Source organism: Corvus brachyrhynchos, unplaced genomic scaffold, assembly GCF_000691975.1.
Source record: "Corvus brachyrhynchos isolate BGI_N302 unplaced genomic scaffold, ASM69197v1 scaffold70, whole genome shotgun sequence".
Classification (NCBI taxonomy): Eukaryota; Metazoa; Chordata; class Aves; order Passeriformes; family Corvidae; genus Corvus; species Corvus brachyrhynchos.
In genome coordinates this window covers 5,782,455-5,808,978 of record NW_008236217.1, presented here as the reverse complement: position 1 = coordinate 5,808,978, position 26,524 = coordinate 5,782,455, and the positions used below count along the sequence as shown (strand labels likewise).

General features: G+C 39.9%; 1 protein-coding gene across 3 annotated transcripts in view; it reads right to left on the bottom strand.

Annotated features, from left to right (window-relative positions):
* Window positions 1-26,524, bottom strand: part of RPS6KA2 (ribosomal protein S6 kinase A2) — a 250,972-nt gene that overhangs the window by 135,123 nt on the left and 89,325 nt on the right. The gene's annotated exons all lie outside the window — the stretch shown is intronic.

Genomic DNA, 26,524 nt, shown 5'->3' with positions numbered 1-26,524 from the left:
GAAGCACAAACGTATTATTTTTTAAATGTTACTTTCATGTGTATCCAAGTTAATTTTCCAGCCTCAAGGAAAGCAAGCAGTCAATAGAAAATCAATTGGTGGAAAAGAGTGTGATAGTATATTGTCCCATAAAAGGAAATGGCAGATACAGTCTTCAAGCAAGATTTTATAGTACAAATTTGATAAATAGAAAGAAAATGAACTGAGAAACAGTTTCACAATTCTGCCTAATTTGGTATATATGAGAGCCAGAAGTGTTCAGCACACCAAAATCTTATGGGAACCAAGAGGGTGAGGCACAGCTCAGCAATCCTGACAGATTATCCCTAGTCCCTGCATGCTTCAAGTAAACTGTTAAAATCACCACTAAAACAACATTTTTAAAAATTAAGTAAATACAATGAGTCAAATTCAGTCATCAGTTCCAAGGGGGCACCTCCCATTCATCCTTCTCATCTATGGAACAGAGAAACAGCTGAGATACGTTCTTTCCATGACCTTTTACTATTTTTCAGTGCCATGAAGCAGATAAAGAATTCCAATGACGCAAGAGGAAACTGAGGGCCCTTCTCTCTCCAGTTTTATGACTGTGCTTGTCCAATGGCTCACAACTGGCTTCTGTTGTTCCTTCATACTGCTCTTGCCCACATAAAAGATCTGTATTTCCACATTTCTTTTTCTTTCCTTTCTTTTAGGTTTGTTTTTTTTTTTTTTTAAATAATTTGGCTCCTGATGCCAAATACAACAATCTTATTCACCATTTGGAATCCCTCTTGACTACTTCATTAAAGAGGCACTAACAAAGAATGAAAAACAAACCCAAATTTTGCACTCTGGCTGCTGTTGCTCTGTGATTGTGAGTAATTGCTGCCACCTTAGAAGCACTGCTAGCAGTGCAGAATAAACCTTCAAAGGCCTTATTTCATTAGCGAGCCCAGACAGTAGTCATGAAGAACAAAAGCGTTGTGACAGAGGTCACCAGCAGCATATGACTTGCCTTCAAAAGAAGACTGTTAATGAGCTGCTATCTACCCTGAACCCTCTGAAATAAAATTATGGTACCTTCAAGCTGTCAGGGAGATAAAAAAAAAAAAAAGGAGGAAAAAAAAGAAGGAAAATAAAAAAGAACCCCCCCCAGATGTTTATGGGCAGCTGCCTCCAGGTGTGAAGCGTTCTGTTTGTACTTCGCACACAGCTCACCATAAGCAGCTGGTTCTTCCCTAGACCATGGTGAGGGGGGACATTAACAGCTTACAAGAAGGGAAATAGAAAAAAAAAGAAATTTAGAAAAAAACTCTGAAACAGTTTTAATACTTGGAATTTTTTTCTGCTGCAGCTGCTGACTATTTTTGAGGCTCAGAACAAACTCCCCCTCTCTGTATACAGAAATACATTTGTGGGGAAAAGCAAGACTGCAACCTGAAGAGGCCAAGCCTACAAAACTGACTGGTGATATTAATTTTATCACTCATTAAAATGCCAACAGATTGTAGTTATCAGAAACAAACTGAACTGTGGAGATGACTTTTATGCTCTGCAATGAATTCGTATAAAATGTGAATTACTATCTTGTCTTGTTTCTATTAGAAGTCAATGGTAACATAGCAATGAGATGCTTGTTTTTTCTCTTCATAAACAAAATGATTTGTTAGTTTCCAAAGCTGTGATGCCATGAATTTTCCACCCCACACTAAATTCCTACAAGAATTGAAGGAAATGGTCACTGTTGATAAGGCTTGGTTAGACCTCTGGGAACAGCTGATGTGAGCTAAGGCAACTTAAAGCAACTGAACATCCTCCTTGTCTTCTGCTGGACATTCATGTCAATTCAAAATGTCCTGATGTTCACCCGTCATCTCCAGAAATGTGGGACGGCTTGAGTGGCAGTTCCACCTCATTGCTGTAGCTGGCAAAGCTTTTCGGTGCCCTTTGAATGCCAGACATTTTGCAAGGCAGTGAAAAAGCCCCCAACATCACAAGCTTGCTTTCTAAACCACACATTTACCTGTGGATTACAACAGCCCCTGTGCAGGCAACTTCCACTGACTTGTGTGAGCTTTAACAGTGACACACAGGTGGCCTCCTCTCACTGTGTCACTTGGCCATTCTGGTTTTTTGGTCAGCACACAAGATTCAGCCTGCTAATCCGGGCTCACGCAAGTCAGTCTGCACATTGGTACTAGTCTCCTGTGTCCTGGACTTACTGAATATGCTGCTTCTGTGCACCCAGTATCTGCATACGCAGCCATTGCTTGTTTGAGGTCACCATTTTAGTTGGGGTTTTTCCTAAACAGATGGCAATTCCAGTTGTAAAAGGCTTTACAAAGACGGGAGTGAGTGAAAATGCCAAGAAAGGGATGAAGAATGGAAAGGAAATTGGAAGAGTAAAAATCTCCTACACTTTCCAACTTATTTGAATAGCTACATTCCCCACTCCAATTCCTTCCAAGAACAATAGGCATGGTTGCCTAAAGGTCATTCTTTCTTTGAAACCCCAAGTTCTGATTGTCTGTTCCACAGACTGCTGCCCAAATGATGTCTTAAAATATGGCATTCTGTTATGGCAGTTTTGGACTGTGCTACTACTCATATGTTTATTGGAACCAAGACGCTGCGAGGCAGTCAGATGTGACACGGCACCAAAAAAATTCAATTAAGATGTTTCTTCTTCCTTGCAGTTCTCCAAAAAGGACAAGAGGGAAAAAAGAAAAAAACACAGTCGGAAACAATGGGCCTTATTATTGATGAAAAGACTATAAATACTTATTTGCCAAGCAAATCCCTGTATTCAATGATTCACGACAATTATTAATGAGGAAAGTTCTGTTTTCAGCAACACAGAAAAAAGCTGAGGCTTGAAGGTAATATCTGACTATTTCAGAATTCAGATGTTCCCAAACATATTTTTTAAGTTAGTTCATCTGATTTTTTAATAGTCACAGTTCTGTATACAAATTTAGATACAGTGGCGAATAATTTTATCTACCACAGGAACCTATCAATAGGAATTACTGTCTTTTCATTGCATTTTTTGTCACTTGATCTAGGAATTGAGTACTTTCCCTTGGGGTGGAAGGCATGAAGTAGCCCATGACTTGGATTCCTTCCTTATGATCCCTTAGGGGAACTCCACGACTGCATATCCATACAGAGACCACAGCAAAGCACATGAGAATCAGAGGTAAAGTATGGCTGAATGAAAAGCCTGAGCTGTAAAAGGCATTGTCAGAGGCAATGAGGTCAAGTGGAACGAGATCATCTCTAAGACACACTGTAAGACTCTCTCAAGTCAGCCATTCATCACAATTTGTACCCACTCCCCAGAAACACCACTCTACCTAATGATAGGAGAAGGGTAAAACACTCCAGGCACATTTCAACATGAAGGAATAATTCACCAGCCAAGTGCTTAGAAGCACGTTTTTGACACATGCTGCAGGAAATCCCTTAAACAACTAGAGGAGGAGAGAGAGAACAGTGGGATCCAGCATCAAGATGTCTTGTAAAATTCCCTTTTTTAGGCTGCTTCCAAAATTCAGCCTCATTTACATCCAGATTACTGTTTTATTGCTAAAATAAACTCTTCAGCATTACTTTTCTACTATCTTGCCTGAAAAGAAAACCCAGGACGTTTAAGGTCAGCCTGTATGCCTACTGCATTGGGCAAGGAAGGTTCCTGAAATTTCCTGCCTCTGTCTTGGGACATAGCATCAAGCTGTGTACAGTCATGACTAGAGGTAGGCTTTGGGGCACAGGGCAACACTGCCTCCCTTCAGCCTCACGACATAAATGAATTTGGGAGCAGAACTGGTAAGAGGAGGCTTATGGTTTGCAACTGCTTGTGTGCCTAAAACAAACTCTCAGATACCTTTCTTCCTCTCTTGCCTAACACTGGGATTCATGGGTATGGATGGTAAGAAGTTTGCGTGCCATATAGACAGTCTCCTTGGCTTAACGCTGTGTGCCTCCGTGCAAGAGGGAAAATGTTTTTGACCTACTAGAAATATAGAGAAATCAGCAGTGGTGAATTCAGCACAGGGGACCATTTGGAAGGTAACAAAGAAAAAAACAAAGCAGAACAAATAGTCTGAGTGCAACAAACAAACAAACAAACAAACCCAACCAAAAAACATCAAAACAAAAAAACCCCTCCAATAACAATAAAAGAAAATAACCCTTGGACAAAGTAGTGGGTGGCGGCGAGAAGAGCTACAGGATGTGCAGACCAACAAATCCTTTTCCTTCTGAGAGTCATCAAGTGTTATTTAAGAGGAAGCTCATTCACTTTCCTGAACTAGTGAAAATTTACTTTGTAGAGAGACAGACACAACTAAGACACATAGTTTTGCATTATTCATAAAAATATTACCAGTCTTTGCCTGGACTTGTCTAGGGATTATGATTTGTATGACAAATGCAGCGGTGTAAAATCTGCATTCTTTTCCTAGCATGCAACAGGCTATGTCATTAATAATAAGCATGAAAATCGCACTACACAATCACAGACTGCTGTTTCCTATCTCCCATTTGCCATCATAAATACAGTTTAGATTGTACATTCCAGCATGCATTATATCCACTTTTATAGTATGATGGGGAAAGAAACCAATTTGCCTCTCTCATAAACTGCTCAGTATGGGTTATGTTTGGCCCATGGCTGCAGATTGGTAACTCTGCTGTCCTGCCTGGACTCCTCGCATCCGTCCAGCAGGTCACAGCTTTCATTCCCATGTGCCCCCCACTCCCTGTACACTTCTTAGTAATGACTTGACATACCACAACCACTGACCTGCAGTGATGGGAAACGGCCAAAGACTTCAGCTGTAGCCATTTTTGGGGCATTGGCATAGAGGTTGCAAGCCTTGATCATGCTCAGTGCAATGAGCTTAAACTTCTTCAACAGGGATGGTCTGGGAAACATATTTAAGAAGGCAGAATCTCACTCTCTGCCTCAAGGTGAGCAGAGGTATTCATCTCTATCTTACTTAATTTTAGAATATTAACCAGGAACAACTCACCTAATTCTAGGGTAACCTTATTCATACTCCTTAAGATTACAGCCTTTTAATCAGGCACCATAACTGGAAAAGCCATAGCTGTCCAAAGCATAACTTGAAACTCCATTAATTTCTGCACACTGGAACTCAGTTATCCTTCAGATTTTCTAGATAAATCTAGACTACCATGGAAATTTAAAACAAATGGCTCCACTTGTTAGGGGAAAAGTATATTTCTACCCTATCTCAACTATTCTCTCAAAACTGAGGAAGACATTATATTCTAACCTCAGGAGACATCATTACTAAGCTACATCCACAGAAACTAGTTTTGCCTCCCGCTGCTGCTTAGTGTAAATAAATAGCGCGTGGCAACATCCCCACTCCCAAAATTGTATCAGTAGTTTCATTGTTTAGATATCTATAGACTGGAGACTATTTTTAGCACATCCTGTCAACAAAGAAGGGACAAAACTACCAGGAAGAGGATGCATTAGGCTTTTACATTAACTGGTGGTAAAACTAGCGCCCAGGACAGCCTAAGAACTGGGCAGTTGTTTGCTTACACAAGCATTCTGTGTGTTATGGATTTGTTTTTCCACATTAATTCTTAGTTCACATGACACTGTAGATCTCATGATCTTACAGATGTAGAGCTGAAAGGAAGAGAATCGTATTTTGCTAGAAGTACTAAGGAAGGTTTAGGAAAACCCAGCCCACACTGCCCACAGCAGTGAACTCACATGTCAGCAGCCCTCAATCTCTTCCCTGGCCAGACCAGTGAATAACTGCACCTTAACCTGCCATCCCAAGAGAAAACTGATCATCTGCACACACCTCATGCACACTGAAAATAACTCATTTTTCTGACTTGAAATTGGAAAAGTTACTCAGTACATGGTCCAATTTACTATCAGCTGCTTACTGCCTTGCATCCCATTGAAAACACAGGATTGGGAGCATGCATTTGTAATTTGCTATTTCTGGTTTATACAGTTTGCAGTACTACACAAAAGTAGGAAAAAGTTCCCTTCAGGTGAAAACTTGATCTCAAAGGCCATCATATTAGTCCAAAACTCAGTCAAAGCCTCAGAGTGAATTTGTAATATGTGAGCTTAAGCTTCAGCTTTCATTGTACTCTAAAGTACTACTTTTATATTCAATGTTAAATGCAGCCTGGTCTCAGCAAGTAATTTTGGCTTAGATCTTCAAAATGCATGTTAAAATTTACACTTTGAATTAAAACTGTATGTTGAAGGTCTTGCTTAAACGTATCATAAACTGAAGTTATATTAAAATTGATTTTAAAGTCAGTAGAAGTGGCTCTGAAAGGAATAGCATTGCTTTTCAGAGCTTTGGTGGTAATTTCAATAAATGAAATAATTATTGAAGAAGCAAATGAGGGACTTTTTTTGCGTGTGTGCATATCTTTAACACTTTGTAACAATGGAGCTACATAAATATTTTTTCCCTCTAGTCCCATATACTCTACAGAAATTAACCCAGCATCTTTTTAAAAATTGGCATGGACCATGTATTGACAAATGAGCCCTTCAGTCTGTGGGCCCATTTTTTTCAAGAAAATTAACACAAGGAAAACTCTTGAATCTGAAGAAAAACAAAACAAAACAAAATAAAACCAACCCCAGATCTGTTGGCTTAGATTCATTATCCAAGTTTTGGGGAATGCAAGTACATGAACCACGTGAAAAGAACAGTGCAAGTGAGATTTTAAGTATTTTTGTATTACAGAAGTATTTTAAGTATTTTGTATTACAGAATGATAACAACATAGTCTAGAAAAATACAGGTGGATAGTCAGCTAGTGGTATCATGATAGTGATATTTTCCAGACCATGACTGTAGTCCCATGCACATGCAGTGAATGCTGTAAAGGACAGGTTATTCTTTCAGCAAAGCCCTTAAAATTTTAAATGGCAGATTGCCTGTGATGCTCTACTGAAGATGTCACAGAACAGCACTATCTAACTCGGAAAACACGTCATTGAAAGTGGGAAATTGAGTTTGCTGGGCTTATGTCACTAGTATTTAAGGTCTGATCTGCAACATCAAGCTTTTGCTGGCCTAGCTTTGTTATCTGTGAACATGAAAAAGAAATTTTGTCTGGTACAGAGATGTAACTTTGACGAACCACAGTCCTCCTGTTGGGTTTGCCTTCCTCTTTCAGGGAAATTTTTGTTGCATTCCTCTGTAACACTGCAGGTGCAAGCTGCAAGTTCTTTGCTGGACCTTGTTATGCTAGGAAAAGCAGGAGCCTGTAGATTGTCTGTCATTCACAGGATTTCCAGCCAAAAGCTGGAAACACTGGAGGATATTAGCTTTCCTCTGCTCAAACTGCATCTACAGCTGGAGGAGTTACCAGCTGTGATTCACCATAGTGCACTTTGGGGAAGGCGTAGGGGGAGGGGGGAGAGACTTGCAGAGTACAAAACCAGCTGGCAAGAAGAACAGCTGCTGAAACAGTCAAAACAGGTTTTTGCTTTTTCCAGACATCCAACACTCTGTAAGCTCCTGACAAGTTTCTCAGCCTTGTGTTAAGTGTTCACTCCAATCATCTCCACACCCTTGTTTGTCTGTCATCTATTTCAGTGTGCCCCCTCTCCTCGCTCTACCACATTCCTCTCCCCTCCCTTCTCCTCTCATTTTAAGTATGGTTCAAAGGGAGTCTTCCTCCCTTCTGAAGCACTGCATCTTTGGTCTGAGTTTGGCTGAACTTCCTCTCTTTCTGCTACAGCTCTTCACTGCCAGCTCCCTCATCACATCCTTTACTTACCAAGTCCACAGGGCATTTTCTGTCTTCACAATCAAAGCATCTGGCACAGCCATATCCTGTTGGTGGCTACCCACAGAGAGCAGCCAGAGTCACAGAAATGCCTCCTCAACTGAATTGAAAGGCCATTGCTCCTCTTGCATCTCTGGTGTGGCAAAACATCCCAAACGGAAAGGCATCACAGCCTCTTCTCAGACATACTCAAGGCTCAGGGTATGGACCAAAGGGGTCAGGCTCTGGTGGCTGCTGGTCCCCAGGTGGGAACCAAGCTTGAATCTGTGAAATGAGCTGTCTGGAGCATGGACAAGGTAGGACAGGCACATGTGTGTATGCGTGTGTGTTAATCTGCACGCACACTCTTGTGTGCATCCAGAGACTGCAGCAGGACTGCTGATGGCGTGGCAGAAATAGAGAAAGGAGGCAGGGGCCATGGAGAATCTACAGCTCTCTGTATGTGCTGAATAAAGAAACTGAAGGCTTCAACTCATCACCATCCAACTGCCCATTTGAATTACAATTTCTCACAAATATAGAACATTTAATGTTGCACAAGATATTATATACTTTTAGAATAACAGATAATACGTAGAGCAACAAAAATGCAGATCTCCATTAACAATAACTGACAGTAGCCTTTATTTGGCATATAAAAACCCAGATTCTTAACCATTTACCTTATTGTTAATTCACAGTTACTTGTCTAACCAACATTAGATTAGACGTATGTAGCAAGTATTGCCGTTAAAGAGTTTCAACATGAGACCTAATGCTAGTTAATTCTACTTTAGAAAACAATCCCAAGGCTACCTTAGAGAACCTCCTTGTCGAAAGAAAAAGAACAAAACTCACAGAACAATTTGGAGTGTGCAGCAGACCCCCAGCTCTAAAGGACCAATGGCATATTTCTAGGGGACACTGGATAGGTACTGCACTCCACAGCCTTCTCTGCACTGGTTCTGCTGGGCCACCTTAGTCTTACTGGGGACAGAAAGGGTAAGATTTGACATCTTTTATTATTGTGCTATAATCAGCCTCATCTTTTCAAATAATAAGGTACCTTTTCTGACAGTCTGAAAAAAAAAAACCAAAACAAACCCAAAACCGTGCAGGTACACACAGTAGATTTTACCATGCAGGAGAATACAGAATGGAGTCAGTCTGCAGCATTCTGAAGACAACTGAACAACTGGTATACATTGATTTTACTCCCCATAATTTCCTGCTGCAATATAAATGCAATTACTGGCTCTTTCTCAATAATAGGTAGCATTTCTCATCAAAATACTAGCAGTATAATCTCTTCAAAGATGATGCATATTTCCACAGATGAGTATCAGAATTAGCTCTCTGGTGCTTTAAATCCAACAACATTAATACACATATATTTGGTTTGTAAAAGAAAAAATTAACTGCCAAATAATATTCTTCTAAAGAAGTTGGTTAAATTAAAAAAAAAAAAACACCAAGCAAAAACCAAAAAACCAAACTGACTTATTCCCTATTTTGGAACATTATAAAATCTGCTGTTTGTTTAATTTCCAGAAAAACAGACCCCCTAAAGGTTTTCTACAATGGTCTTATTTTTTCTCTTTCTTGCTCAAACAAGAAAAAATTTCCTCAAATTAACATATGTCCCATTTCAAGAATAAAAGGTAGAATGAAAAATGGTTTTAACACTTAAATGGGCTATTTTCTGTCACTATAATTCTTTTTCCAAATGTGTTTCTAAACAAGAAATATGAGTAATTGCAGACTTATACATAGAACAGAAAACAAAACAGTATAAAATTGCTTGGCAATATAAAAAACCCCACACAACCATCAATTCCAAAAAAAGGTCATCAGCGACTAACAGTCTGGCCTGTGCAGATCTGTTGGAAGAATGCTGGCGAAGAGAAGACAACATATTATTCGAAGAGAAGCTATTTGTGCACAGAAAGAAGCAGCAGAAGGTTTTGAATCCAGCCTTAATTTACACAGATCTCTGTGTATCCTTCCAAAAATGAACCGAGGCTCCAACCATCAGGGTTTGGCAGACTTAGTGATGGCAATCAAATATGTTTCTGCTTCCCAATCAAATATGTTTCTCCATCTCCCTTGAAAATTACTGCTCCTGTGTCAGAGGCAGCAGTGCAGATAGAGATCTGCCCATCACTGCCCTAGCCCACAGCCTGGAGTGCCAGTGTCAGCCCTTCTTTTTCCATGATTTGAGCCAAGACACCAAAGCATTGTCTGCAGGCTGCCAAAGCACAGCCACCCATTCCCTCCTGCTGCCACTGCTGCAAAGTGGGTAATTTACCACAGGAGCACTTCATTTTCCCAGTTTACAGAGGCACTTATAGCAACTCATGCCTGCTGAAATTGGGAATACAGATGGGTCCTGCTGATGCGCGTAAGGACACAGTAATGTGCCAGAGTCACATCCTACCTGCTTGGGCAGGAAGGGTAAGGGCTGGATAAGGGCTGTACTAAGAAGAAAGACACGTAAGGTCCCTCTTTCTCCTCTAAGCCAGTCTGCTGACCAGAGGCTGTTAGACTGCTCTGGGTCAGCGACTTGCGTTAATACATAAGAGAATAAAACTAAAAAATGTGAGAGACCAAGGCAGGGAGATGCCTGAAATAGCACCTCCCTAAATTTCTTGTGGGGTGCCATTCCATGAAATTATGTTTATACTCTGTTTAACATGAAGGCTGACCTCCCCCACCTTCTGCTCCACCAAAGCAGGCTGCCTGCAAGGAGGTGGCTGCAGTATTCAAGACTGTTCTGCTGATCAGCTTCTAATCAAGGCAGCAGATAATCATGAAGGAAACCAGATAGCAAGTCTAGTTTGGTCTCTGATCTCTGATCATGCTAACCCAGTTCATCACAGATTGTTCCAGGCAACAGAGGGATGTTCTGTCTGCCTCCTTTCTCCCATAAAGAGTTTACGTCACAGGTCATTTTCTTCCCCATCCCTGATGCTCATTCTCAAGCCTCTCTCTCTCTCCCTCCACATTTCCTCTAGGCCCTACACCATCTGTGCAAGCAGTCCTTCTCTTTATGCACACTGTTGCATTCTATTCCTTCTCTCTCTGTGATCTATATTTAGTTGTTTTCCTGTTTATACACCCCTCCAGAGAGGGATATTGTTGAATGTGACTAGTCAGGAAGAGAAACAATGTGGTCAGAGCACAAATCCTTTCACAGTATCTGGGGTGGGAAGCTGCGCAGGACCTGGTAGGATAGAAAACTTTTAATCAGATACAGAGATCTGAATATAAATCCATAAATCCCCTTAAAGCACCCTGATCAAAGCCCAACAATACCTAAATAGGGGAAGAAACAAAGGCAAGGAAACACATGCAAACTTTATTCTGACACTGCACTTTTTTTTTTCTCCGTAAGATAAAACCCTTTTTGTTTGGAAACCTTACAGTATTTGTGTCTCTTTGCTCAAACTACCAGGAACCCTGAATATGAATTCACAGTGCATACATGAAGAAAGCTCTAGGAAAAATGTACTTCAAGACTACTGAAGAGTTGGTCCAGAAACAAAATGCTTTTAGTGTAGGAGTAGTAAGGATAAACCTGGTTCTCTAGAAGGTGGCTGCAGTACAACTGGAATCAGGACAGGTAAGAGCACAAGAGCTCACCATGGTGCCACAGTGAAGAACACCAGTGCAGTGTCCAGGGAGTGTCTGTCTGGTCTGAGGGATACCTGCTCAACAAATAAATGGAGTGTTTCCCATCTTCAAGATTCTAGCAAAAATAAGTAGTTTGTGAACGGACTGGTTGTGAAATAAACCACAGGTGTACTAACCCTGGGGAAGCTTGATATTGTGGGTATTCTCTGCAAGTGAGAGCTATTTATCATTATGAAATGGAGCCCAGTGGAGAACACAGAAATCTATTATTCGAACCAAGAGAAATGTCTGAATTTTGCTTTGGAGTTTTACCATTATAATTGTGCAGATAGTTTTGATTATCATAGAGAATAAAAAACTCTGATAGTCCTTAATATTATGCTAATAAATGCATTGGCAACCCAGGGAGAGTTTTGGGCGCAAATCATTCACTTCCCTAGCATGATGAACTATGAAAGGAAAAGCTGGAAGGCTTTGTAAAGCAGCACAGATATTTGAAAAACCAAAGACGTATGCAACTGGTGATTTCATATTTAAGCCACGTGTGTCACTAGTAGATGAGGCACAGTATGTATTAGAAAAATGTCAGTGCCAAGGGAAAAACATCTCTATGTGGTTAGGACTTAAATATGAATGATAAGCTGCCCTCCATGACCAGCAGACATTCCCTGGCCAAAGGGAGTCCACAGCCTTTGGTACAACACCAGAAGGGAGGACATGTGGTGACGGAACAAGGGATAATGACTCAAACTGAAAGAGGTTAGATTTTGGTAAGATATTATGAAGAAATTCTTTATTGTGAGGGTGGTGAGGCTCTGGAACAGCCTGCCCAGAGAAGTTGTGCATGCCCCATCCCTGGACGTGTTAAGTATCAGGTTGGATACAGCTTTGAGCAACCTGGTCTAGTGAAAGGTGCTCCTGGCCATGGCAGGGAACTAGGAACAAGATAGCATTTAAGGACCCTTCTGAGCCAAGCCACCCTACCATTCTATGAGAAAGAGAAGGGCTACAGAGTAGAAGTGAAGGCAGTAGAAAAACCTCAGAAGTTTCAAGGAAAGGACATTTGCAGCATGAAATGGTTCATTGAGCTTGTTTGCTTCAGTTAGTGGCAAGAATGGTTGTTTATAAGATATTTAAACAAGGGGAGGTAAGTGGCTTAGTCTGCAGGATGGGCTTCAGCAGTGAACAGAAGATGCATCTGAAGCAGCTGGGAAAAAGATGATTTCATTAGGAGCCCTTTTCAGGGACAGGAAGAGCCTCTTACAGACAAAAAGGGAAAAAACTACACCTGTTGGGACAATATAGAAAAATGGCTCAACCCTGAGAACAAAAGGGACAGAACAAGGTCAGAAATTGTTCATTTATAACCTGAAAATCATTTTAAGAGGAGTTTAAACCCTGAAATGGAGAAAACATTTTTTAAGTAAGTTGCACAATATCAATTTGGGGACAGATTCTTATGAATGAAAAAAAAGTTATCTTTGCAGCAATTTCAGTTCAAACAGAATGTCAGTAGCACAAACGTAAGCTGCTGATCAGTTTGGTGATCGCCAGAACTAAACAATCCTCCACTCGGAGTCAATGAGAGGTTGTGTACAGTATTATGAGATCAAACTCTAATCCTCTTAGTAGCATTTTCCCTGGAAGAACTGCCATACTATATGTATTTACACTGTTAAATGCATTATTCATGTAAATGCTTCACATATACACACACAAAATATGGCTGTAATTACAACATATTCCTTATAAATAGTATCATCTGAATCCTGTTCAGAAACTGTCCTGAAAAAGAGCAGAATACCACTAGGCATTATTTGCTTATGTTCCCTTTATTGCAAACAACAGAACAGACTGTCTGTTAAAAAGATGTGTATAATCTGGTTAGTGTAAAACATTTGCTACGCATGCCCACCCACGTCCCCTTCTCTCTTGTATGCACTGACCTCTCATCGCAATTCAGAGGCTAAGCGTAAGGACACCATGCAAAAGTGGTCAGTTTTAACTCCAGGTTGTGGGGCACAGCTATGTAGTCAGGGCCTGGTTAAGACATTTCGGTGTCACCAAGCAGAAATCTTGCTTTGCTATTTACACATCCTGCAAACATCAGAAAATGTCAAAATTCTGTAGATTGACCCACTTGACTATTTAGCATGAAAATATGATAGTATATAGTTACATGCAACAGAATTTTACAGCAATTATTACAATGTACTATTTCAAGGAAATCATCAGTAAACACCAATATTCTTCCCAGACTTCCTTACTCCAAATATTCCTGCCTGAGGACTCCTCATTGCACCTGCAAAGCCTCTCTTACCAGTCTAAATATCCACTTTTATCCAAAGAAATTAATTATTCATGTCATCAAAGCAACAATTTGCTAGCAAGACAGTGTTTCAAGCAAACACTGATATTCTAATTCTGTAACAAGGATTCTAAAACCTTGTGAGTTACTACACTATGATAATTTTTCTGATGAGCTCTTTCTTTGTCAGCCTACACTTTCTACTAACTTCTACAGGATTTTAAAAATAATTCTACTGATAAATTAGTCCTTTTTTCTTAAGTTCTGTGAGTATTTTACTCCATAAATTATAGTCAAATGCCTCTTTTTCCCCCTTGGTACACCACATTTTAAGTGACTCCAAACAAATATTTTTAATACACTTCCACACAAAGATGATTACTGCATTCCAAAGAGAAAAACAACCAGGATTATACTATGTTGCCTGCCCCTTACAGCAAAAGCACCTCAGTAACCTTGATAAAACAGCACTGCTAGTTACTTCTTCTGCCTCGCCCATTGTATTAGAAGCAGGAATTGCTAAAACAGAAGAGCTTGCTTACTTCATAGTAAGGGAAAAATATTAGTAAAAGACAGCAGTATTGTGATAAATTACATCATTGTTGGGGGCTACAGTATTTCAAAGCCCAAACATTTATGCAAGTAAATAGACTAACACACTTGTTTCTGCAGCAAATCCAAATATATGTCTCACAAAAGAATTCCTATTTTGCTTCCTGGCATCAAAGTATAGTAATGTTCTGAATAGAGTGGCGTGAGGAATCCCCGTTTCTTATCAAGCTGTCCCCCCCTCTCCCACCATCTCTCTCTGCTTGGTTTCTTTAGTGGCTAAGGAATATGCTCCCACTCCCTGTTCCTTCATTTTGCGGTAGCAGTGTTGTCCTTTCTCTAGGCCCCTATTTTCATGATTCTTACAGGAAACATTATGTCTTCAAGAACACTATTTTTTTTCCCCTTTCTCTGTTAAATTTGACAATGCTTTCAAAGCCAAGGGGCAGAAAGGCATGTCAGGGCATGTATAAAGCCTCATTTTTTTAGGAACCTAAGCTAAAAATGAATCCAAATCAACAACTCTGTTTTTTGGTAAATTTCCTCTGTTCCCACAGATGACTACATGACAGACACACAGCACACTGACACATCACCATTTCCGAAAAGTAAAGGAAAACCAGTGTAATACCCTGACATTTTGGTTTGCATCCCTGCAGGAGTAACAGAACACCTCGTTCATCCACTACTAGCTGGGAACATCAGCAGTTCAAGATTCACTTTCCTGGTTTTATTTAATAGATATGCCTTGAACACTTTAGGAAGAAAGAGCAAGACACTCTTTAAGATCCAGTTAGGCCAGAGTTTGAATTACACTGAGAAAAAGGGAGATTCCTGATTTGACAATCTCAATATATTTTAGAGGCCACATGGATAAAATACTGTGATTTCAGATCCAGATGTATTGCCATGGGCACTTTACCCTCCAACACAATCAAATTTAGCATTTTAGGTCCACAGGCTTGGCCAGGGGTTAACCCTCTTTTACACATTCAGTTATGAGGACACTAATTTTGTGCTAGCCCAAAAGTTGGTAATAATACAACATGTGCTTAAATATTAAACTACAAGATTTTCTCCTTTTTTTTTGCATAGTCCTTGTTTGCAACCTGAGGCCACCAGCCAGAAAACAGAGAAGCCAGGGAAGTTTACCTAGAGCAGGTTGTTAAAGCATTCTTCTACATCTCAAGTTTTGGAAAGGAGGAAGAAATGATGCTCTAGCAACAACAACAGTGTCAGGCTGATACTGCGTTAAGTATCCCAACAAAAGCAATACAAGTTTTCTTCTGATTCAGATCTCATTACAGTTCCAGGGAAGAAAAAAGAACAATTTAATTTGCTTTTCACGTGCTTTGAACCATGTAAGCTTGTATTGGTTTAGGCTTTTTGGCATTGTAAATGTAACAGAAGTAGCTGTTAACTACAAGGGTAAGGTGCTTTGAATGGAAGATCTTTTTATCATAAATGACTAAATTAATGCAGGTTAGTTTGTCATGGAAATCCCAAGTTAAACAACTACATAAGTTTACTGCTTTCAGGAAATTGAAATGGATGATGACTGAGCAGAAACTATGACACTCTGTGTGATTTCACATATCTGAAATGACAATGGTCATTTTCACTTCGAGGTTTTTTCATCAAGATTCAAAAGAAAACATAGAGGGTGAAAACACAGAGGCAAAACAGGAACAAAAGTTGTCAAACAACACAAAATGTTAACGCTGATACCTTCACTATTTTCTAAGATATTGTAGATGCCATAGTAGCTGTGGTTTAAAGTCAGAGTAGAGGTGCTGTGAAAATGGTACTATATAAAGCTAAAATCCCAGACAGACAGACGCTCGTGCTCAATTGGAAGCAGAGCTGAGTCATAGGTATGAAACCCTCAGCAACACACTCGGGAGCCTGTGAGGCAAGGAGACTCCTTTAGAGTTTTTGCTGCTGCTTTCCCTGAAGGAGAAATGATCACAAGACATTTAAACTACAGAAAGCCAGAATGCAGAGACATTTGAAGAGAAACAGGCAAGGACTGTAGTATATGAGATGGGGACATTTCTGAGATATGTCGCAAGTACTGCATTTGAGATTTGCTCCAGAGCTACCTGACCATTCATTGCCCAGCCTCAGAGGTGAGTATCATCTCTGCATCAGCACCTCTTCAAACAAAGCTTTGTTTTTACTGATGACTGCCCAGTTACCTCAGTAAACTGAGGGTGGAAAGCACCAAAACAGAGGCAGTACAAGAAAAGCAAAAACAAGCTATTGCACTGTTTGAGTCTAAAGCATAAAGCAAAAAAGCTGAATCAGATGAATGATAGGGTGAGGGAGAAGGAAAAAGCAGAACTGTTACCTTACAAGGGAAACATCTGAGAAGGCAAAGTGAGTTTCAGTATTCACCAGGAGGCAAGAGCCTGGTCTCGAGGGCACAGTTTCCATGAGCGTGGAGCTCAGCACTTCCGCAGTCCAGCTGCGCAATACTAACCAGTGCACAGCACATTCCAATCCTCAACCTTTATCTACAAGAGGGAAGAAAAGCCTGCACACAAGAGTAAAGAATCATATCCCAGGAGAGCAAAACAACTTAATTTCTTCTCTTCAGTAACTGAAAAATGGGGAATTGATGTGCCTCCCTGAAGAGATAACACAGAATCCCAGACAACAACAGCTCTCTGATCACCAGAAAGATAAATGAGTGCTTGTAGACCATAGTGGTACTCCATGGAGAGAGCTCTATTCTTATTTCTCTCTCAGTCCCACGAATTTCACACCAGCAAAAGGAATTTAAAAGCTAGGGTAAAAGGGCAGACTTTCTCTTGGCTGTGGTGCATACAGCACATTAAATGTTTTTAAGTCCCCCCTCCCCTGGGGATAGGTTATAATTACCATGGTTGTGCATGTGGTTAACAACAGGGAGGAAGAGATGAACACAAAGATGAAGCAAAAAGAAAACCCTAAACTGATCAATAGAAGAACAAGTGATCAAGAGCAGAAGCAAAGGACTGATCTGTTTTTCATAAATAAGGCTCTTCAAAAAAACTCTGCTTCTGAAATGACCCAGATCATCTGCAGTAGAAAAGATTAAAGCTTTAATTCACTCCTTTGACACGCGTTATGAGAAAGATAGAAATACTAAGTCAAAACCTTAAAACTTTCCTAACAATTCCAAGGAAACAACTCCTCCCATAGCATCACGAGTGTCTACCTGTTATACAGTTTCCTTCAATACAAACATTGCTCAAATTAATGTTATGGCTTCTTTTGCAACATGTTACAGAGAGAGAAAATGCTTTGAAACTAAGGAAGGGAAAAACTGCAGTTGGTACCATTGACATAATTACCGTTGCTATGGGTAACTTACACCCTTTCATAGCAGAATACCCATCTCCGAGAGTAAACTGGTATGTATACTTTATCCTGATGTGTGGAGAGAGTATTTCCAAAAAGGCAGTTGGGATAAAACATGTGGCAGATAATCACAAAAGGTATCTCTGTCCTTTGGAAGTGACAATCCTCAGAATCACCAACAGCATTCCTTCTAATGTCCCATATGGGTTTTCCTGTCTGGGAAAAATGAAAAATTGGTTCGCTAGAATACAAAACCCCTGTTGCAGAGAAGACTTTCAGAAATTCATTTCATACAAGCAGGCAAAAAATGCCATTAGGATTTTTTTTTTCACCACACAGTCTTTCAGAGAACAGCAAATAGAGATGGAGTTTCTCTGATGTGCAAGAAGGGATGCTACAGCATCCAGGGCATTAACAGCCGTAGGAAGGGAAAAGAAGACATCTGGATGCTGCCATAATTGTACTGGTGAAATAGAGGGAAGAAGGTGAATAAATATTATCTACACTTACTTTGCAGACAGAGTAAATTCTGCGGCCCACCATCCTTATCAGCATTGCCACTTGGTATATTATGATGGGACATTAATTTTTCAACAAAAGTATGAAAAGAAAAAGCAGGTGAACTTGAAGTATGCTTTTAGTATGGATTCTTCAATTCTGCAAACGCATAAAAACTTGAAATCATGGGGGGAAAAACAAATCTCAGCAACTGCCTTCGGGAACTGGTTTGTCTCCAGGTCTGCTAACATGGGTGATATTTTTTTGTTTCGTATCAGTTTGCAGTTAGCATGGTACACGCAACAGAGTTAACATGGTCCTTTTTTCAGACCAGAGCAAATGCCCCCAAGTGCTCATCCTTATGACATAGTGGCTTGATTTAGCCACCAAACTAAAGAAAATGCTCATTAAAAATTTTTAAAGGAGAAAGCAAAATCTCCTCTCAACCCCTCCCTCTGCTTTATTAGCTTTACGTATTTTCTGCCTTACAATTGCTAAAACTTCACCATGAACAAGAGAGGAATAAATAATGAAAATAAAACAGTATTATTACTTCTGACTGGCAGGCATCATAAGCCTGGACAACTTCACAAAGCTAGAGAGACTGAGAAGGATTAATTAATGCCTACTTCAGTGGGGGCTTTCCTGCCTCTACACCACACAGCATTTTTCTGTGTGGATTCATATTTCTTGAGTAAGCCTAATCATGTGGTCCTTCTTTGGAAGTAGAAGTTGAAGAGAAGTTGACAGAATGCAGAAGTAAGAGCTAACATTACCACACTTTCCTTCCCTCCTTTTATGCCTATTTCACTGGTTGCCACATACAAAGAAGATAACTCTCCACAAGTACAAGAATCTGAAAAACAAGAACAGATATATCATCTTCTCCACCTTTCAAATTTAGGCACTGCAATGTGCTTGAAATCAGCCATAAATGCCAACACATGATAATCATTTGCATTTTGAAAACATCTTGCTTTAGCTATCTTAATAGTGTTGAATTAATTAAAGGAATATTAAGCAGTTTGTTTTGGAATAAAAATTAGTGATTTTACTTGCCAGAAAAAATCTCTTAAGTTTTTACAACATAATGAAATGTTATAAAAAAAACTTTTGAAGTATGTACTATTTAACATCTGCACACATACTAAATACTAAAAAAATTCAAATCCAGTGATATGAATTGGTCTTGAACTGTCACAGAAATAATCTAACACAAAGCCTTGCTTTCAGATTGCTCTTTAGTAATAATTGCAATGCATGCAGGAATAAAGTAGCAACTGTGCAGGCTAGCAGCAGGTCCAGCAGGGTTTCCGATATTTAGAGAGATAGCTTTGCAATTAATGCAATTACAATGTTAATTGCTGTCCCAGACATTTTCTAGTCACAGAGGTTGTATGATACAGGAAAGACAGGCACGGAGGTCTGCCAATGCAGAAGTTTAAGGCAAAGATATCTTTGAGAGTCACAGAACCTGTCCACTAGTTGCTGGCAATGTGAAAGTAGAGAAAACAAAGTTGAAGTGATGCAGAATTTTCTTTGTTACTCTCTGGAAAAAAACAACAGAAATTTCTACCAAAAGCAAAGAAAGGTGAATTTGATAGATAAACCCACACACTCAGCTCCCCGCTTTGCAAAGCCTTCAGTTTATTCATAACAACTCTGGAAAGCAGAACTATACACTGCCTTCTGCCAGCCATACAGAGGCTCAGTTTTGGCCCTGAAGGAAAGAGGCCTGACACTTGAATTACACCTGGACTTTATATGAGTTCATGTGTTAAGGTTTAAGGAGTTAACCAGCAGTTTGCCAATTATTATCATTACCACCTGAAGGCATGCTGGCAAACTGTATCTTCCCCTCTTGCCTGTGCACTGCTACAGAATGTCTAATAATATACTGTAATCTGAGGAAAAGATTTTCTTCATTAGAAACTTTGTAGTTTTGTCTTCTGTGCTCTAAAAGGTTTGCCCTTCCAGTACCCTTGAAGTCCTGGCTCTCAGCTAGAAGAAAGCTGTAAGTTCTCCCACATCTCTAAAAGCAGCTCTGCTGAAATACTGGTACATTTCAAAGTGGTGAGAGAGATTGAACAGCAAAGGACAACTGCTCCCTTCAAAGTCTTCCAAAGCCATGCTGTGTCCACCCCATCCCCATCTATGCACTGAATGAGGGAATGTGCACCCCAAACTTCCCTGTGTGTGAATTGTAGCTGTCGTGCAAGGACCTTGATTAGACGTATCACTTGCTTCCTTATGCATCCTCAGTCAGAAACCTATTTTCAAGGCAGATTTGGTGATCCAATCATTCTTTTTCATTTCCTGCAACTTTTGTTCTCCAGAAAGCAAAACTGTACCCTGTAAGAGCTGGTGGTAACACACACACACAGAGTGTGTCGTGTGTGCAGAACCGACCTTCTCTGCAGTACTTGGAGTCTTTCTTAACAGCAAATACTTTTACTGAATCCTTGCTGAACTGGGATAGTAAGTCTTGTTAAGTGAACAAAAGGAAATGACTAGAAAATATCTAGATGGAAAGTATTTGTACTTGAGTAACTGGTAAATCAACCTAAGGAGGGTTTTTGTTCTGATTTCTGTCTTGCTTTAGAAATACTTCCAGTTATCTATGACAACACAAATGCAGAAAGTACACACAAAGGAGTCAGGTTCTCCTGAGACTAGCAGAAAAATGCATGAATCAAATGCTACTGATAATAAAAATACATGCAGGAGAGCTAAACCCTCTGAGAACAGACATTTTGTGCCACAGGGTCAGACAGGACATCGTGTTATGAGCTAAAACTCAAAATAAAATTACACGTTCTTCGCTTGCATAAAACTACATTACTCCAAATAAATGCTAGGCAGGTTCCAACAGTCCCTCAGGTTCAGCTCTTCATCTCCTGCACACCCACACACAGATGCTCCACACACAGGGAACCAGGGCATTACTTGGCTCAGGGAGTGGAGGGGTGCTGCCCTCTCCCTTTCAGTCATTTCATCATTAGTTTGTAGGCGTGTGTGTGTCCCATCTGCTGACCAGACAGGACCCATCCCACACCCACATGAAGACCTCTTCTGCTAGATGATGATCCCATGCCCCTGCTCCATGCCCAAACATTCACGTACCCTAGCTATGCGACCAGAGCCTGTGTTTAATTGTGTGACGTATGTCAGAATTCATCTGACATTAGAGCCCATGGATCAACTCTGTCAGCACTGGCTTGGATGCCAAATACCATCAGATCAAGGAATCATGCAGACATTTAGATGGTGGAAATGGAGCATAAAATGACAATTTGGATTGGTCTTTGGCAGGGTAGGGGCCTTTGAAATATAATTGATTTTTACAAGGGACGATTAGCATCCAAAAAAGCAAGAGATACTCCCTAACAAGGTTGCTGTAACTGGCCCAGGGTCTTGTTCCTGGAAGTCCCTAACTTTGAGAAAGGAAGAAAGACATTTTTCCCACCCTACCACAAAGACTGAGGAAAGGGACCTGAACAGCTTTTAAATGCATAAAAATCCTGCTGCAAAGAAAAGGAAACAATCTCCTTTTCACAGTTACAATGGAGAGGACAAGAAGACACAGGCTTAAATCACGTTAAGAAAACTTGTGTTAGATATTAGGAAAACACTCAGATGCTAAGGACAATGATGCAAAATATACCACGTACAAAGGTTACGGGCATTTACCACTGAGGGCTTTCAGTTAGAGGTTAGAAAAACGTCTTTGGTGGAATAGTTTAGATATAGCTGATGCTGCCTAAGGAGGAAGAGGAGTCCAGATTAACGGTTTTTAGATGCCTCCCAGTCCAAATTTTCTGTGATTTTCCTGTGTACAAATTATCCCTACATCTACCTGCTTAATTTTCCCTTTATGTAGCTCAGCAGTTAATTTGAGGCTTGTGGGAAGGAGCACATATCAAGCCTAAGGCACATGAGACTTTATTTGGGATAAAGTCAGAAGCAGTTGGGGAATTGGGAGCAATTCCTTCATTATGAATGTGTACACATATGAGTACTGCCCCCAAACCCAATGTAAATAGGTAGAATAGTATCAAAGGACTTGAATATTTATCATAATTTTCCTTTTTTCAAATGGGAAACGCAAAGTACAAAGGTCTGAACCATCTGTAATGACACAGCAAGTTGTCAAAATGAGCCTGAAAAACGGATTTCCTGGCTCCTCAAGTGACCTATCTGAAGGACTACACACTCCTCCTGCTCTTGCTCTCTCTCCCCTCCCTGCCTCCTTTCCCCCCCAGCAAGCTGTGCAAGACTACAAGAACTGCAGCATTTCCTCATAAAAGGCTTGCCTGCAGCTGGGGGAAGTTAGACACTACAATAGTGTCGGTAACTTCTGCTGTAACAAGAACACGCATCACAAAGATGATCATTACCACGGGGGAAAAAAACAACTAAAGCTGCCTCAGGACTTGCACCTTGCAGAGATGTTCCTGGGCTGATAACCCCCATCTCCCTTCTTTAACTTGCCTTTATTCTGGCTAACATTTGGCAGAAAGACTCTATTCCTCTACCAAGTGGGTAACTATAAAAATAATAAAAAAAAATAAATAAAGGACATACTGCTGATAAGGAGCCGAACTGTTCTTTATACAAGGGCAGAAGAATTCTCAAGCATTTGCAAGCGAAGTGCTGCTCCAGCCCACTGTGGAAAAGGAGCAGTCTGGCTCAGCATTTTCTGGGCTCTTTCCTAAGGCTGCTGTAACTTTAGCCTGTAGGAAATCAGAATCAGAGCCTAAGGTTAGAACCAAAAATCTCTCGTAACAAAGTATCACAAAGCCAGTGCCAGTCCTTCTGCACTACTACTTACAAGCCTGGATAGGCTCACTTCCATTTCCTACATGCCAGTGCTGGAATCAAAGGAGGATCCACGCTTGAATCATCCACAGGAGATCCTGCCTCTCAAACTGACCATGCCGAGGCACACCAGGCTCCAAATTAATTCTGAATTAATGTGCCAGCACTCTGCTAGGCTCTAAGCCCCATACATAGATTAAACATAATTTGGATTCATCATTACCAGTAAAACTAAAAACTAATTAGAAGAATTAAAGAGTAAGAATAATGAACTAAAAGTACATCAGGAGTACAAAAGTCAGAAACATCTTCAAAAAGAATAAAAGGCAATGTTTTAATTGCTCATTTTCTCACAAGAAAAGAAAAAAAAAAAAAGGCTCCTGCATCATTGGAATAAATATTACCAAATTCTTTACATGCTTAGGTATTTCCTAGCTTATTCAAATGGCATATTTAAATTTTGGTTTATAAATCAAGGGATATTGCTCACTGCCATAAGATGCATTCCACCAGGTCTCAAAGTCTTTAGCAGATCCACACTGTGCATACTTTATCCTGATGGTTTCACATTCATGTTCATCAACACGCAGCAAGAACCATAAACAAAGCCTTTTCTCAGATGCACACATGCAGTTCCCATTGACTTTGCTGGATTTTCAGCTGACTTCAATCAGAACTCTGTGCATGCAGAAGGGCAAAACTTGGCTCTGCACATTCAATAAAATTACATCACTAGATACCTTTTAAATGAAGGGCAATGCGGACCATACTGAAAAATAATATAAACTGAGACCCCTAAACTGTAGCCAAATAAATTCAAATTTCAGCCAGGTCTTTCCAGAATAATAAAAAGGGCATGTATTTTAGGCAAGATGAAATGAAACCCTAATACCATCTCATTTACCAGAGTGCACTCGGCCTCTTTTAGCAGGACAAAGTGTGAAACCCAGCTATTTACACAACAAGGTGATGATCTTCTTGTTTTAGCTATAGCAATGACATTGGCATCTAAAACAATTAAGTAAAGGTCAGGTTACTAGCTATGATCAGCTAAGTCCTTTTCTGCATCTGTATCCTGGCTCTGTAAGCTATGGATCTCATTACAAGTAAATTTAAAGTGTAGAATACCACAGTAGAAAAAGTAATTAATCATTATATTAAGAACTAATATTGTATTATTTTTGAATCTACTCTAGTAGTGGTATCTTAAAGATATTAAATGCTTGAGCCTAGGAGTATCTATCTTAAACCCTTCCACCTTCCTTCCTAACTTGCCAAAAGAACACAACAAAAATCCCACACAACCTAGTAAAAACAGCTCCCTTTCAAATTTCAAATGACATCGTGCAACACAATTTCTGCCAGGTACATTAGCTAATGCACACTAAGCAAAGCAATGCTCCATGTGTTTTCTCCAAATTTCTTTCCTTTATTTTAATTTTACTCATTCCATGAGGTAACAACATGTACCTTTTTACTGCATCTTTAAAAAATATCTGCCTATTAGGATGAGAAATATTCTCACTTCTAAAAAACCATCTACCAACAGGCTTCCTTACACCTTCTGTTTGTCTGACAAGCACTTGCTAGCCTGCAATAGCAAATTTATACACAGAAGTACTCAGGGATGAAAACGACAGAGGAGGCTTGATGTTCATGATGGGCTGTTTCTCCCCGCCCCCTGCACCCAGAAGAAACATCTCTGATGATTTTCACACTTAAATAGCAGAACAGATTTTATGAATCATTTTTTCTTGATAGCTGGAATAGCCCCTGTTCTCCACTCCATTGTAATACTGAGTCACTTTGCATCAAGTTGGTCATTATTGACAAGCCAGGGGAAAAAGGAGGGAAGTGGATGAAATGCTGTGAAGCTACATGTGCAACAGGATATGTATCAGGTTGCTTCTTGAAGCAAACTATTTAAAATCAGAAAATAATCATTACAATACAACTCACATAAGGGAAAACAGTTTCATAATTATTGAGAAAGTCCAGTAAATCTAACACTGATGGTCAAAGGGACTGCAAAGACCTTTTCCTTTTTTTTTTTTTTAATGAAGCAAGAGTCTAGCTTGATACAAATGCTGAGTCGTACTGGTCATTCACACTACGTTATCCAGTGAGTTAAATAATTAGTATGGTGGAATCTGTTTCTCCCAAACTATGGCACTGTCAAATGAATAGTTATGAGGTCAGGTGGAGCTCTGCTTTCTCTCCGAATCAGCTCCCCTCCTCACATCCCATTGTGACACTGGTGGCCTGCGAAGACACTCATTTGTCTCAGAACTCCTTCATGTAACTCCAGGTCTACTTCCTGTGGTCTTCGGTGGAGCATGAGCTTAGAGAATTTACAGCGTGTTACAAGGAACATTTATTCCACCTTAAGCTTTGTGATTGTGACTAAACAACCAGGAAAAGAAAGGTATCCCCACCGCTCAACTCAGTCCTACTGGGACAGGACTGTTGCAAGGAGGGAGTTAAATAGTTTGTTATAAATGCATAACATGTCCATTTGATGATGTAAATAAAATTAGGTAATATATTTTTCAAGAAAGTTGATTTTAAATAGTTAGGAAAGAAAATAAAAACCAACAAAACACACAGGTCAAAAACTAGGCTTTTCAGCGTGTCCTGTTTAAGCAATGACACATGAAGAACTTTATGTTCAAACAATTACCTGGTGCTTTAAATAGGACACTAAGGGAATAACATTTTAAAATGTATTCATACAGCATAAGACTAATCCTCCTCCTGGGAGTACCAGTGCAAATCAGAGTAACTCCTCAGAGGTCAATTGAAGTACACCAGCACAAAATAAACGTAAGACAGAAAGGAATCAGGCCCCATATACCTCTATTTTAATGCAGAGGTTGCAGATCATCTGCAATGATATAGTGAAAAACATAAATATAACTGACATCTATTCAATTGATCTCACATCCTGCCGACTATTCACAGCTCCAAATATAGGGCTGAAGAACAATGGTTTGAGGAAGGCAGGCAGGAATCCGGATTCTAACCCATTCACACATTCCAATTTGCTAATACCTCCTACTTGAACTGCCTTCATCTCCCCCCACTGCTAAATCGTTCAAGGTTTAATTTGACATTGTCCCCCCAGCTCCTAAAGAACAACTTCTCCTAAAAGAAATAAATGAAAAGAATACTAGGAGAGATGCATGGGAGAGAAGATAAATACAAAAAATATGTGCAAACATGAGAACCCATAGCTAAGTAAGCAAGAGAATCCCTGTCTAACATACCACATATATATGAAAAGCACTAGCAAATTGATTATTAACTTGGAAATCTAGCACTAAGAAAAAATGGTATGTGTGCAGGGGAAGACTAAAATATGAGGCTATTTCAAACTATGGTGTCATTTGTGCTAATTTAAGTGGATCTGTAATTATTTCCTACAACTTCATGATGTCCTGAACCAGCTTCCTCCTCCCCTGCAAGGCTGATAAAAGGACTCTTGGCAACACACTAAATATATTATGCAATGTATTGAATACTACCGAGAAAAAGCCCTGAATTACACGGAAACAAAGAACATTAGGTGCGAATATCATCACCTCCAGGGAAAGA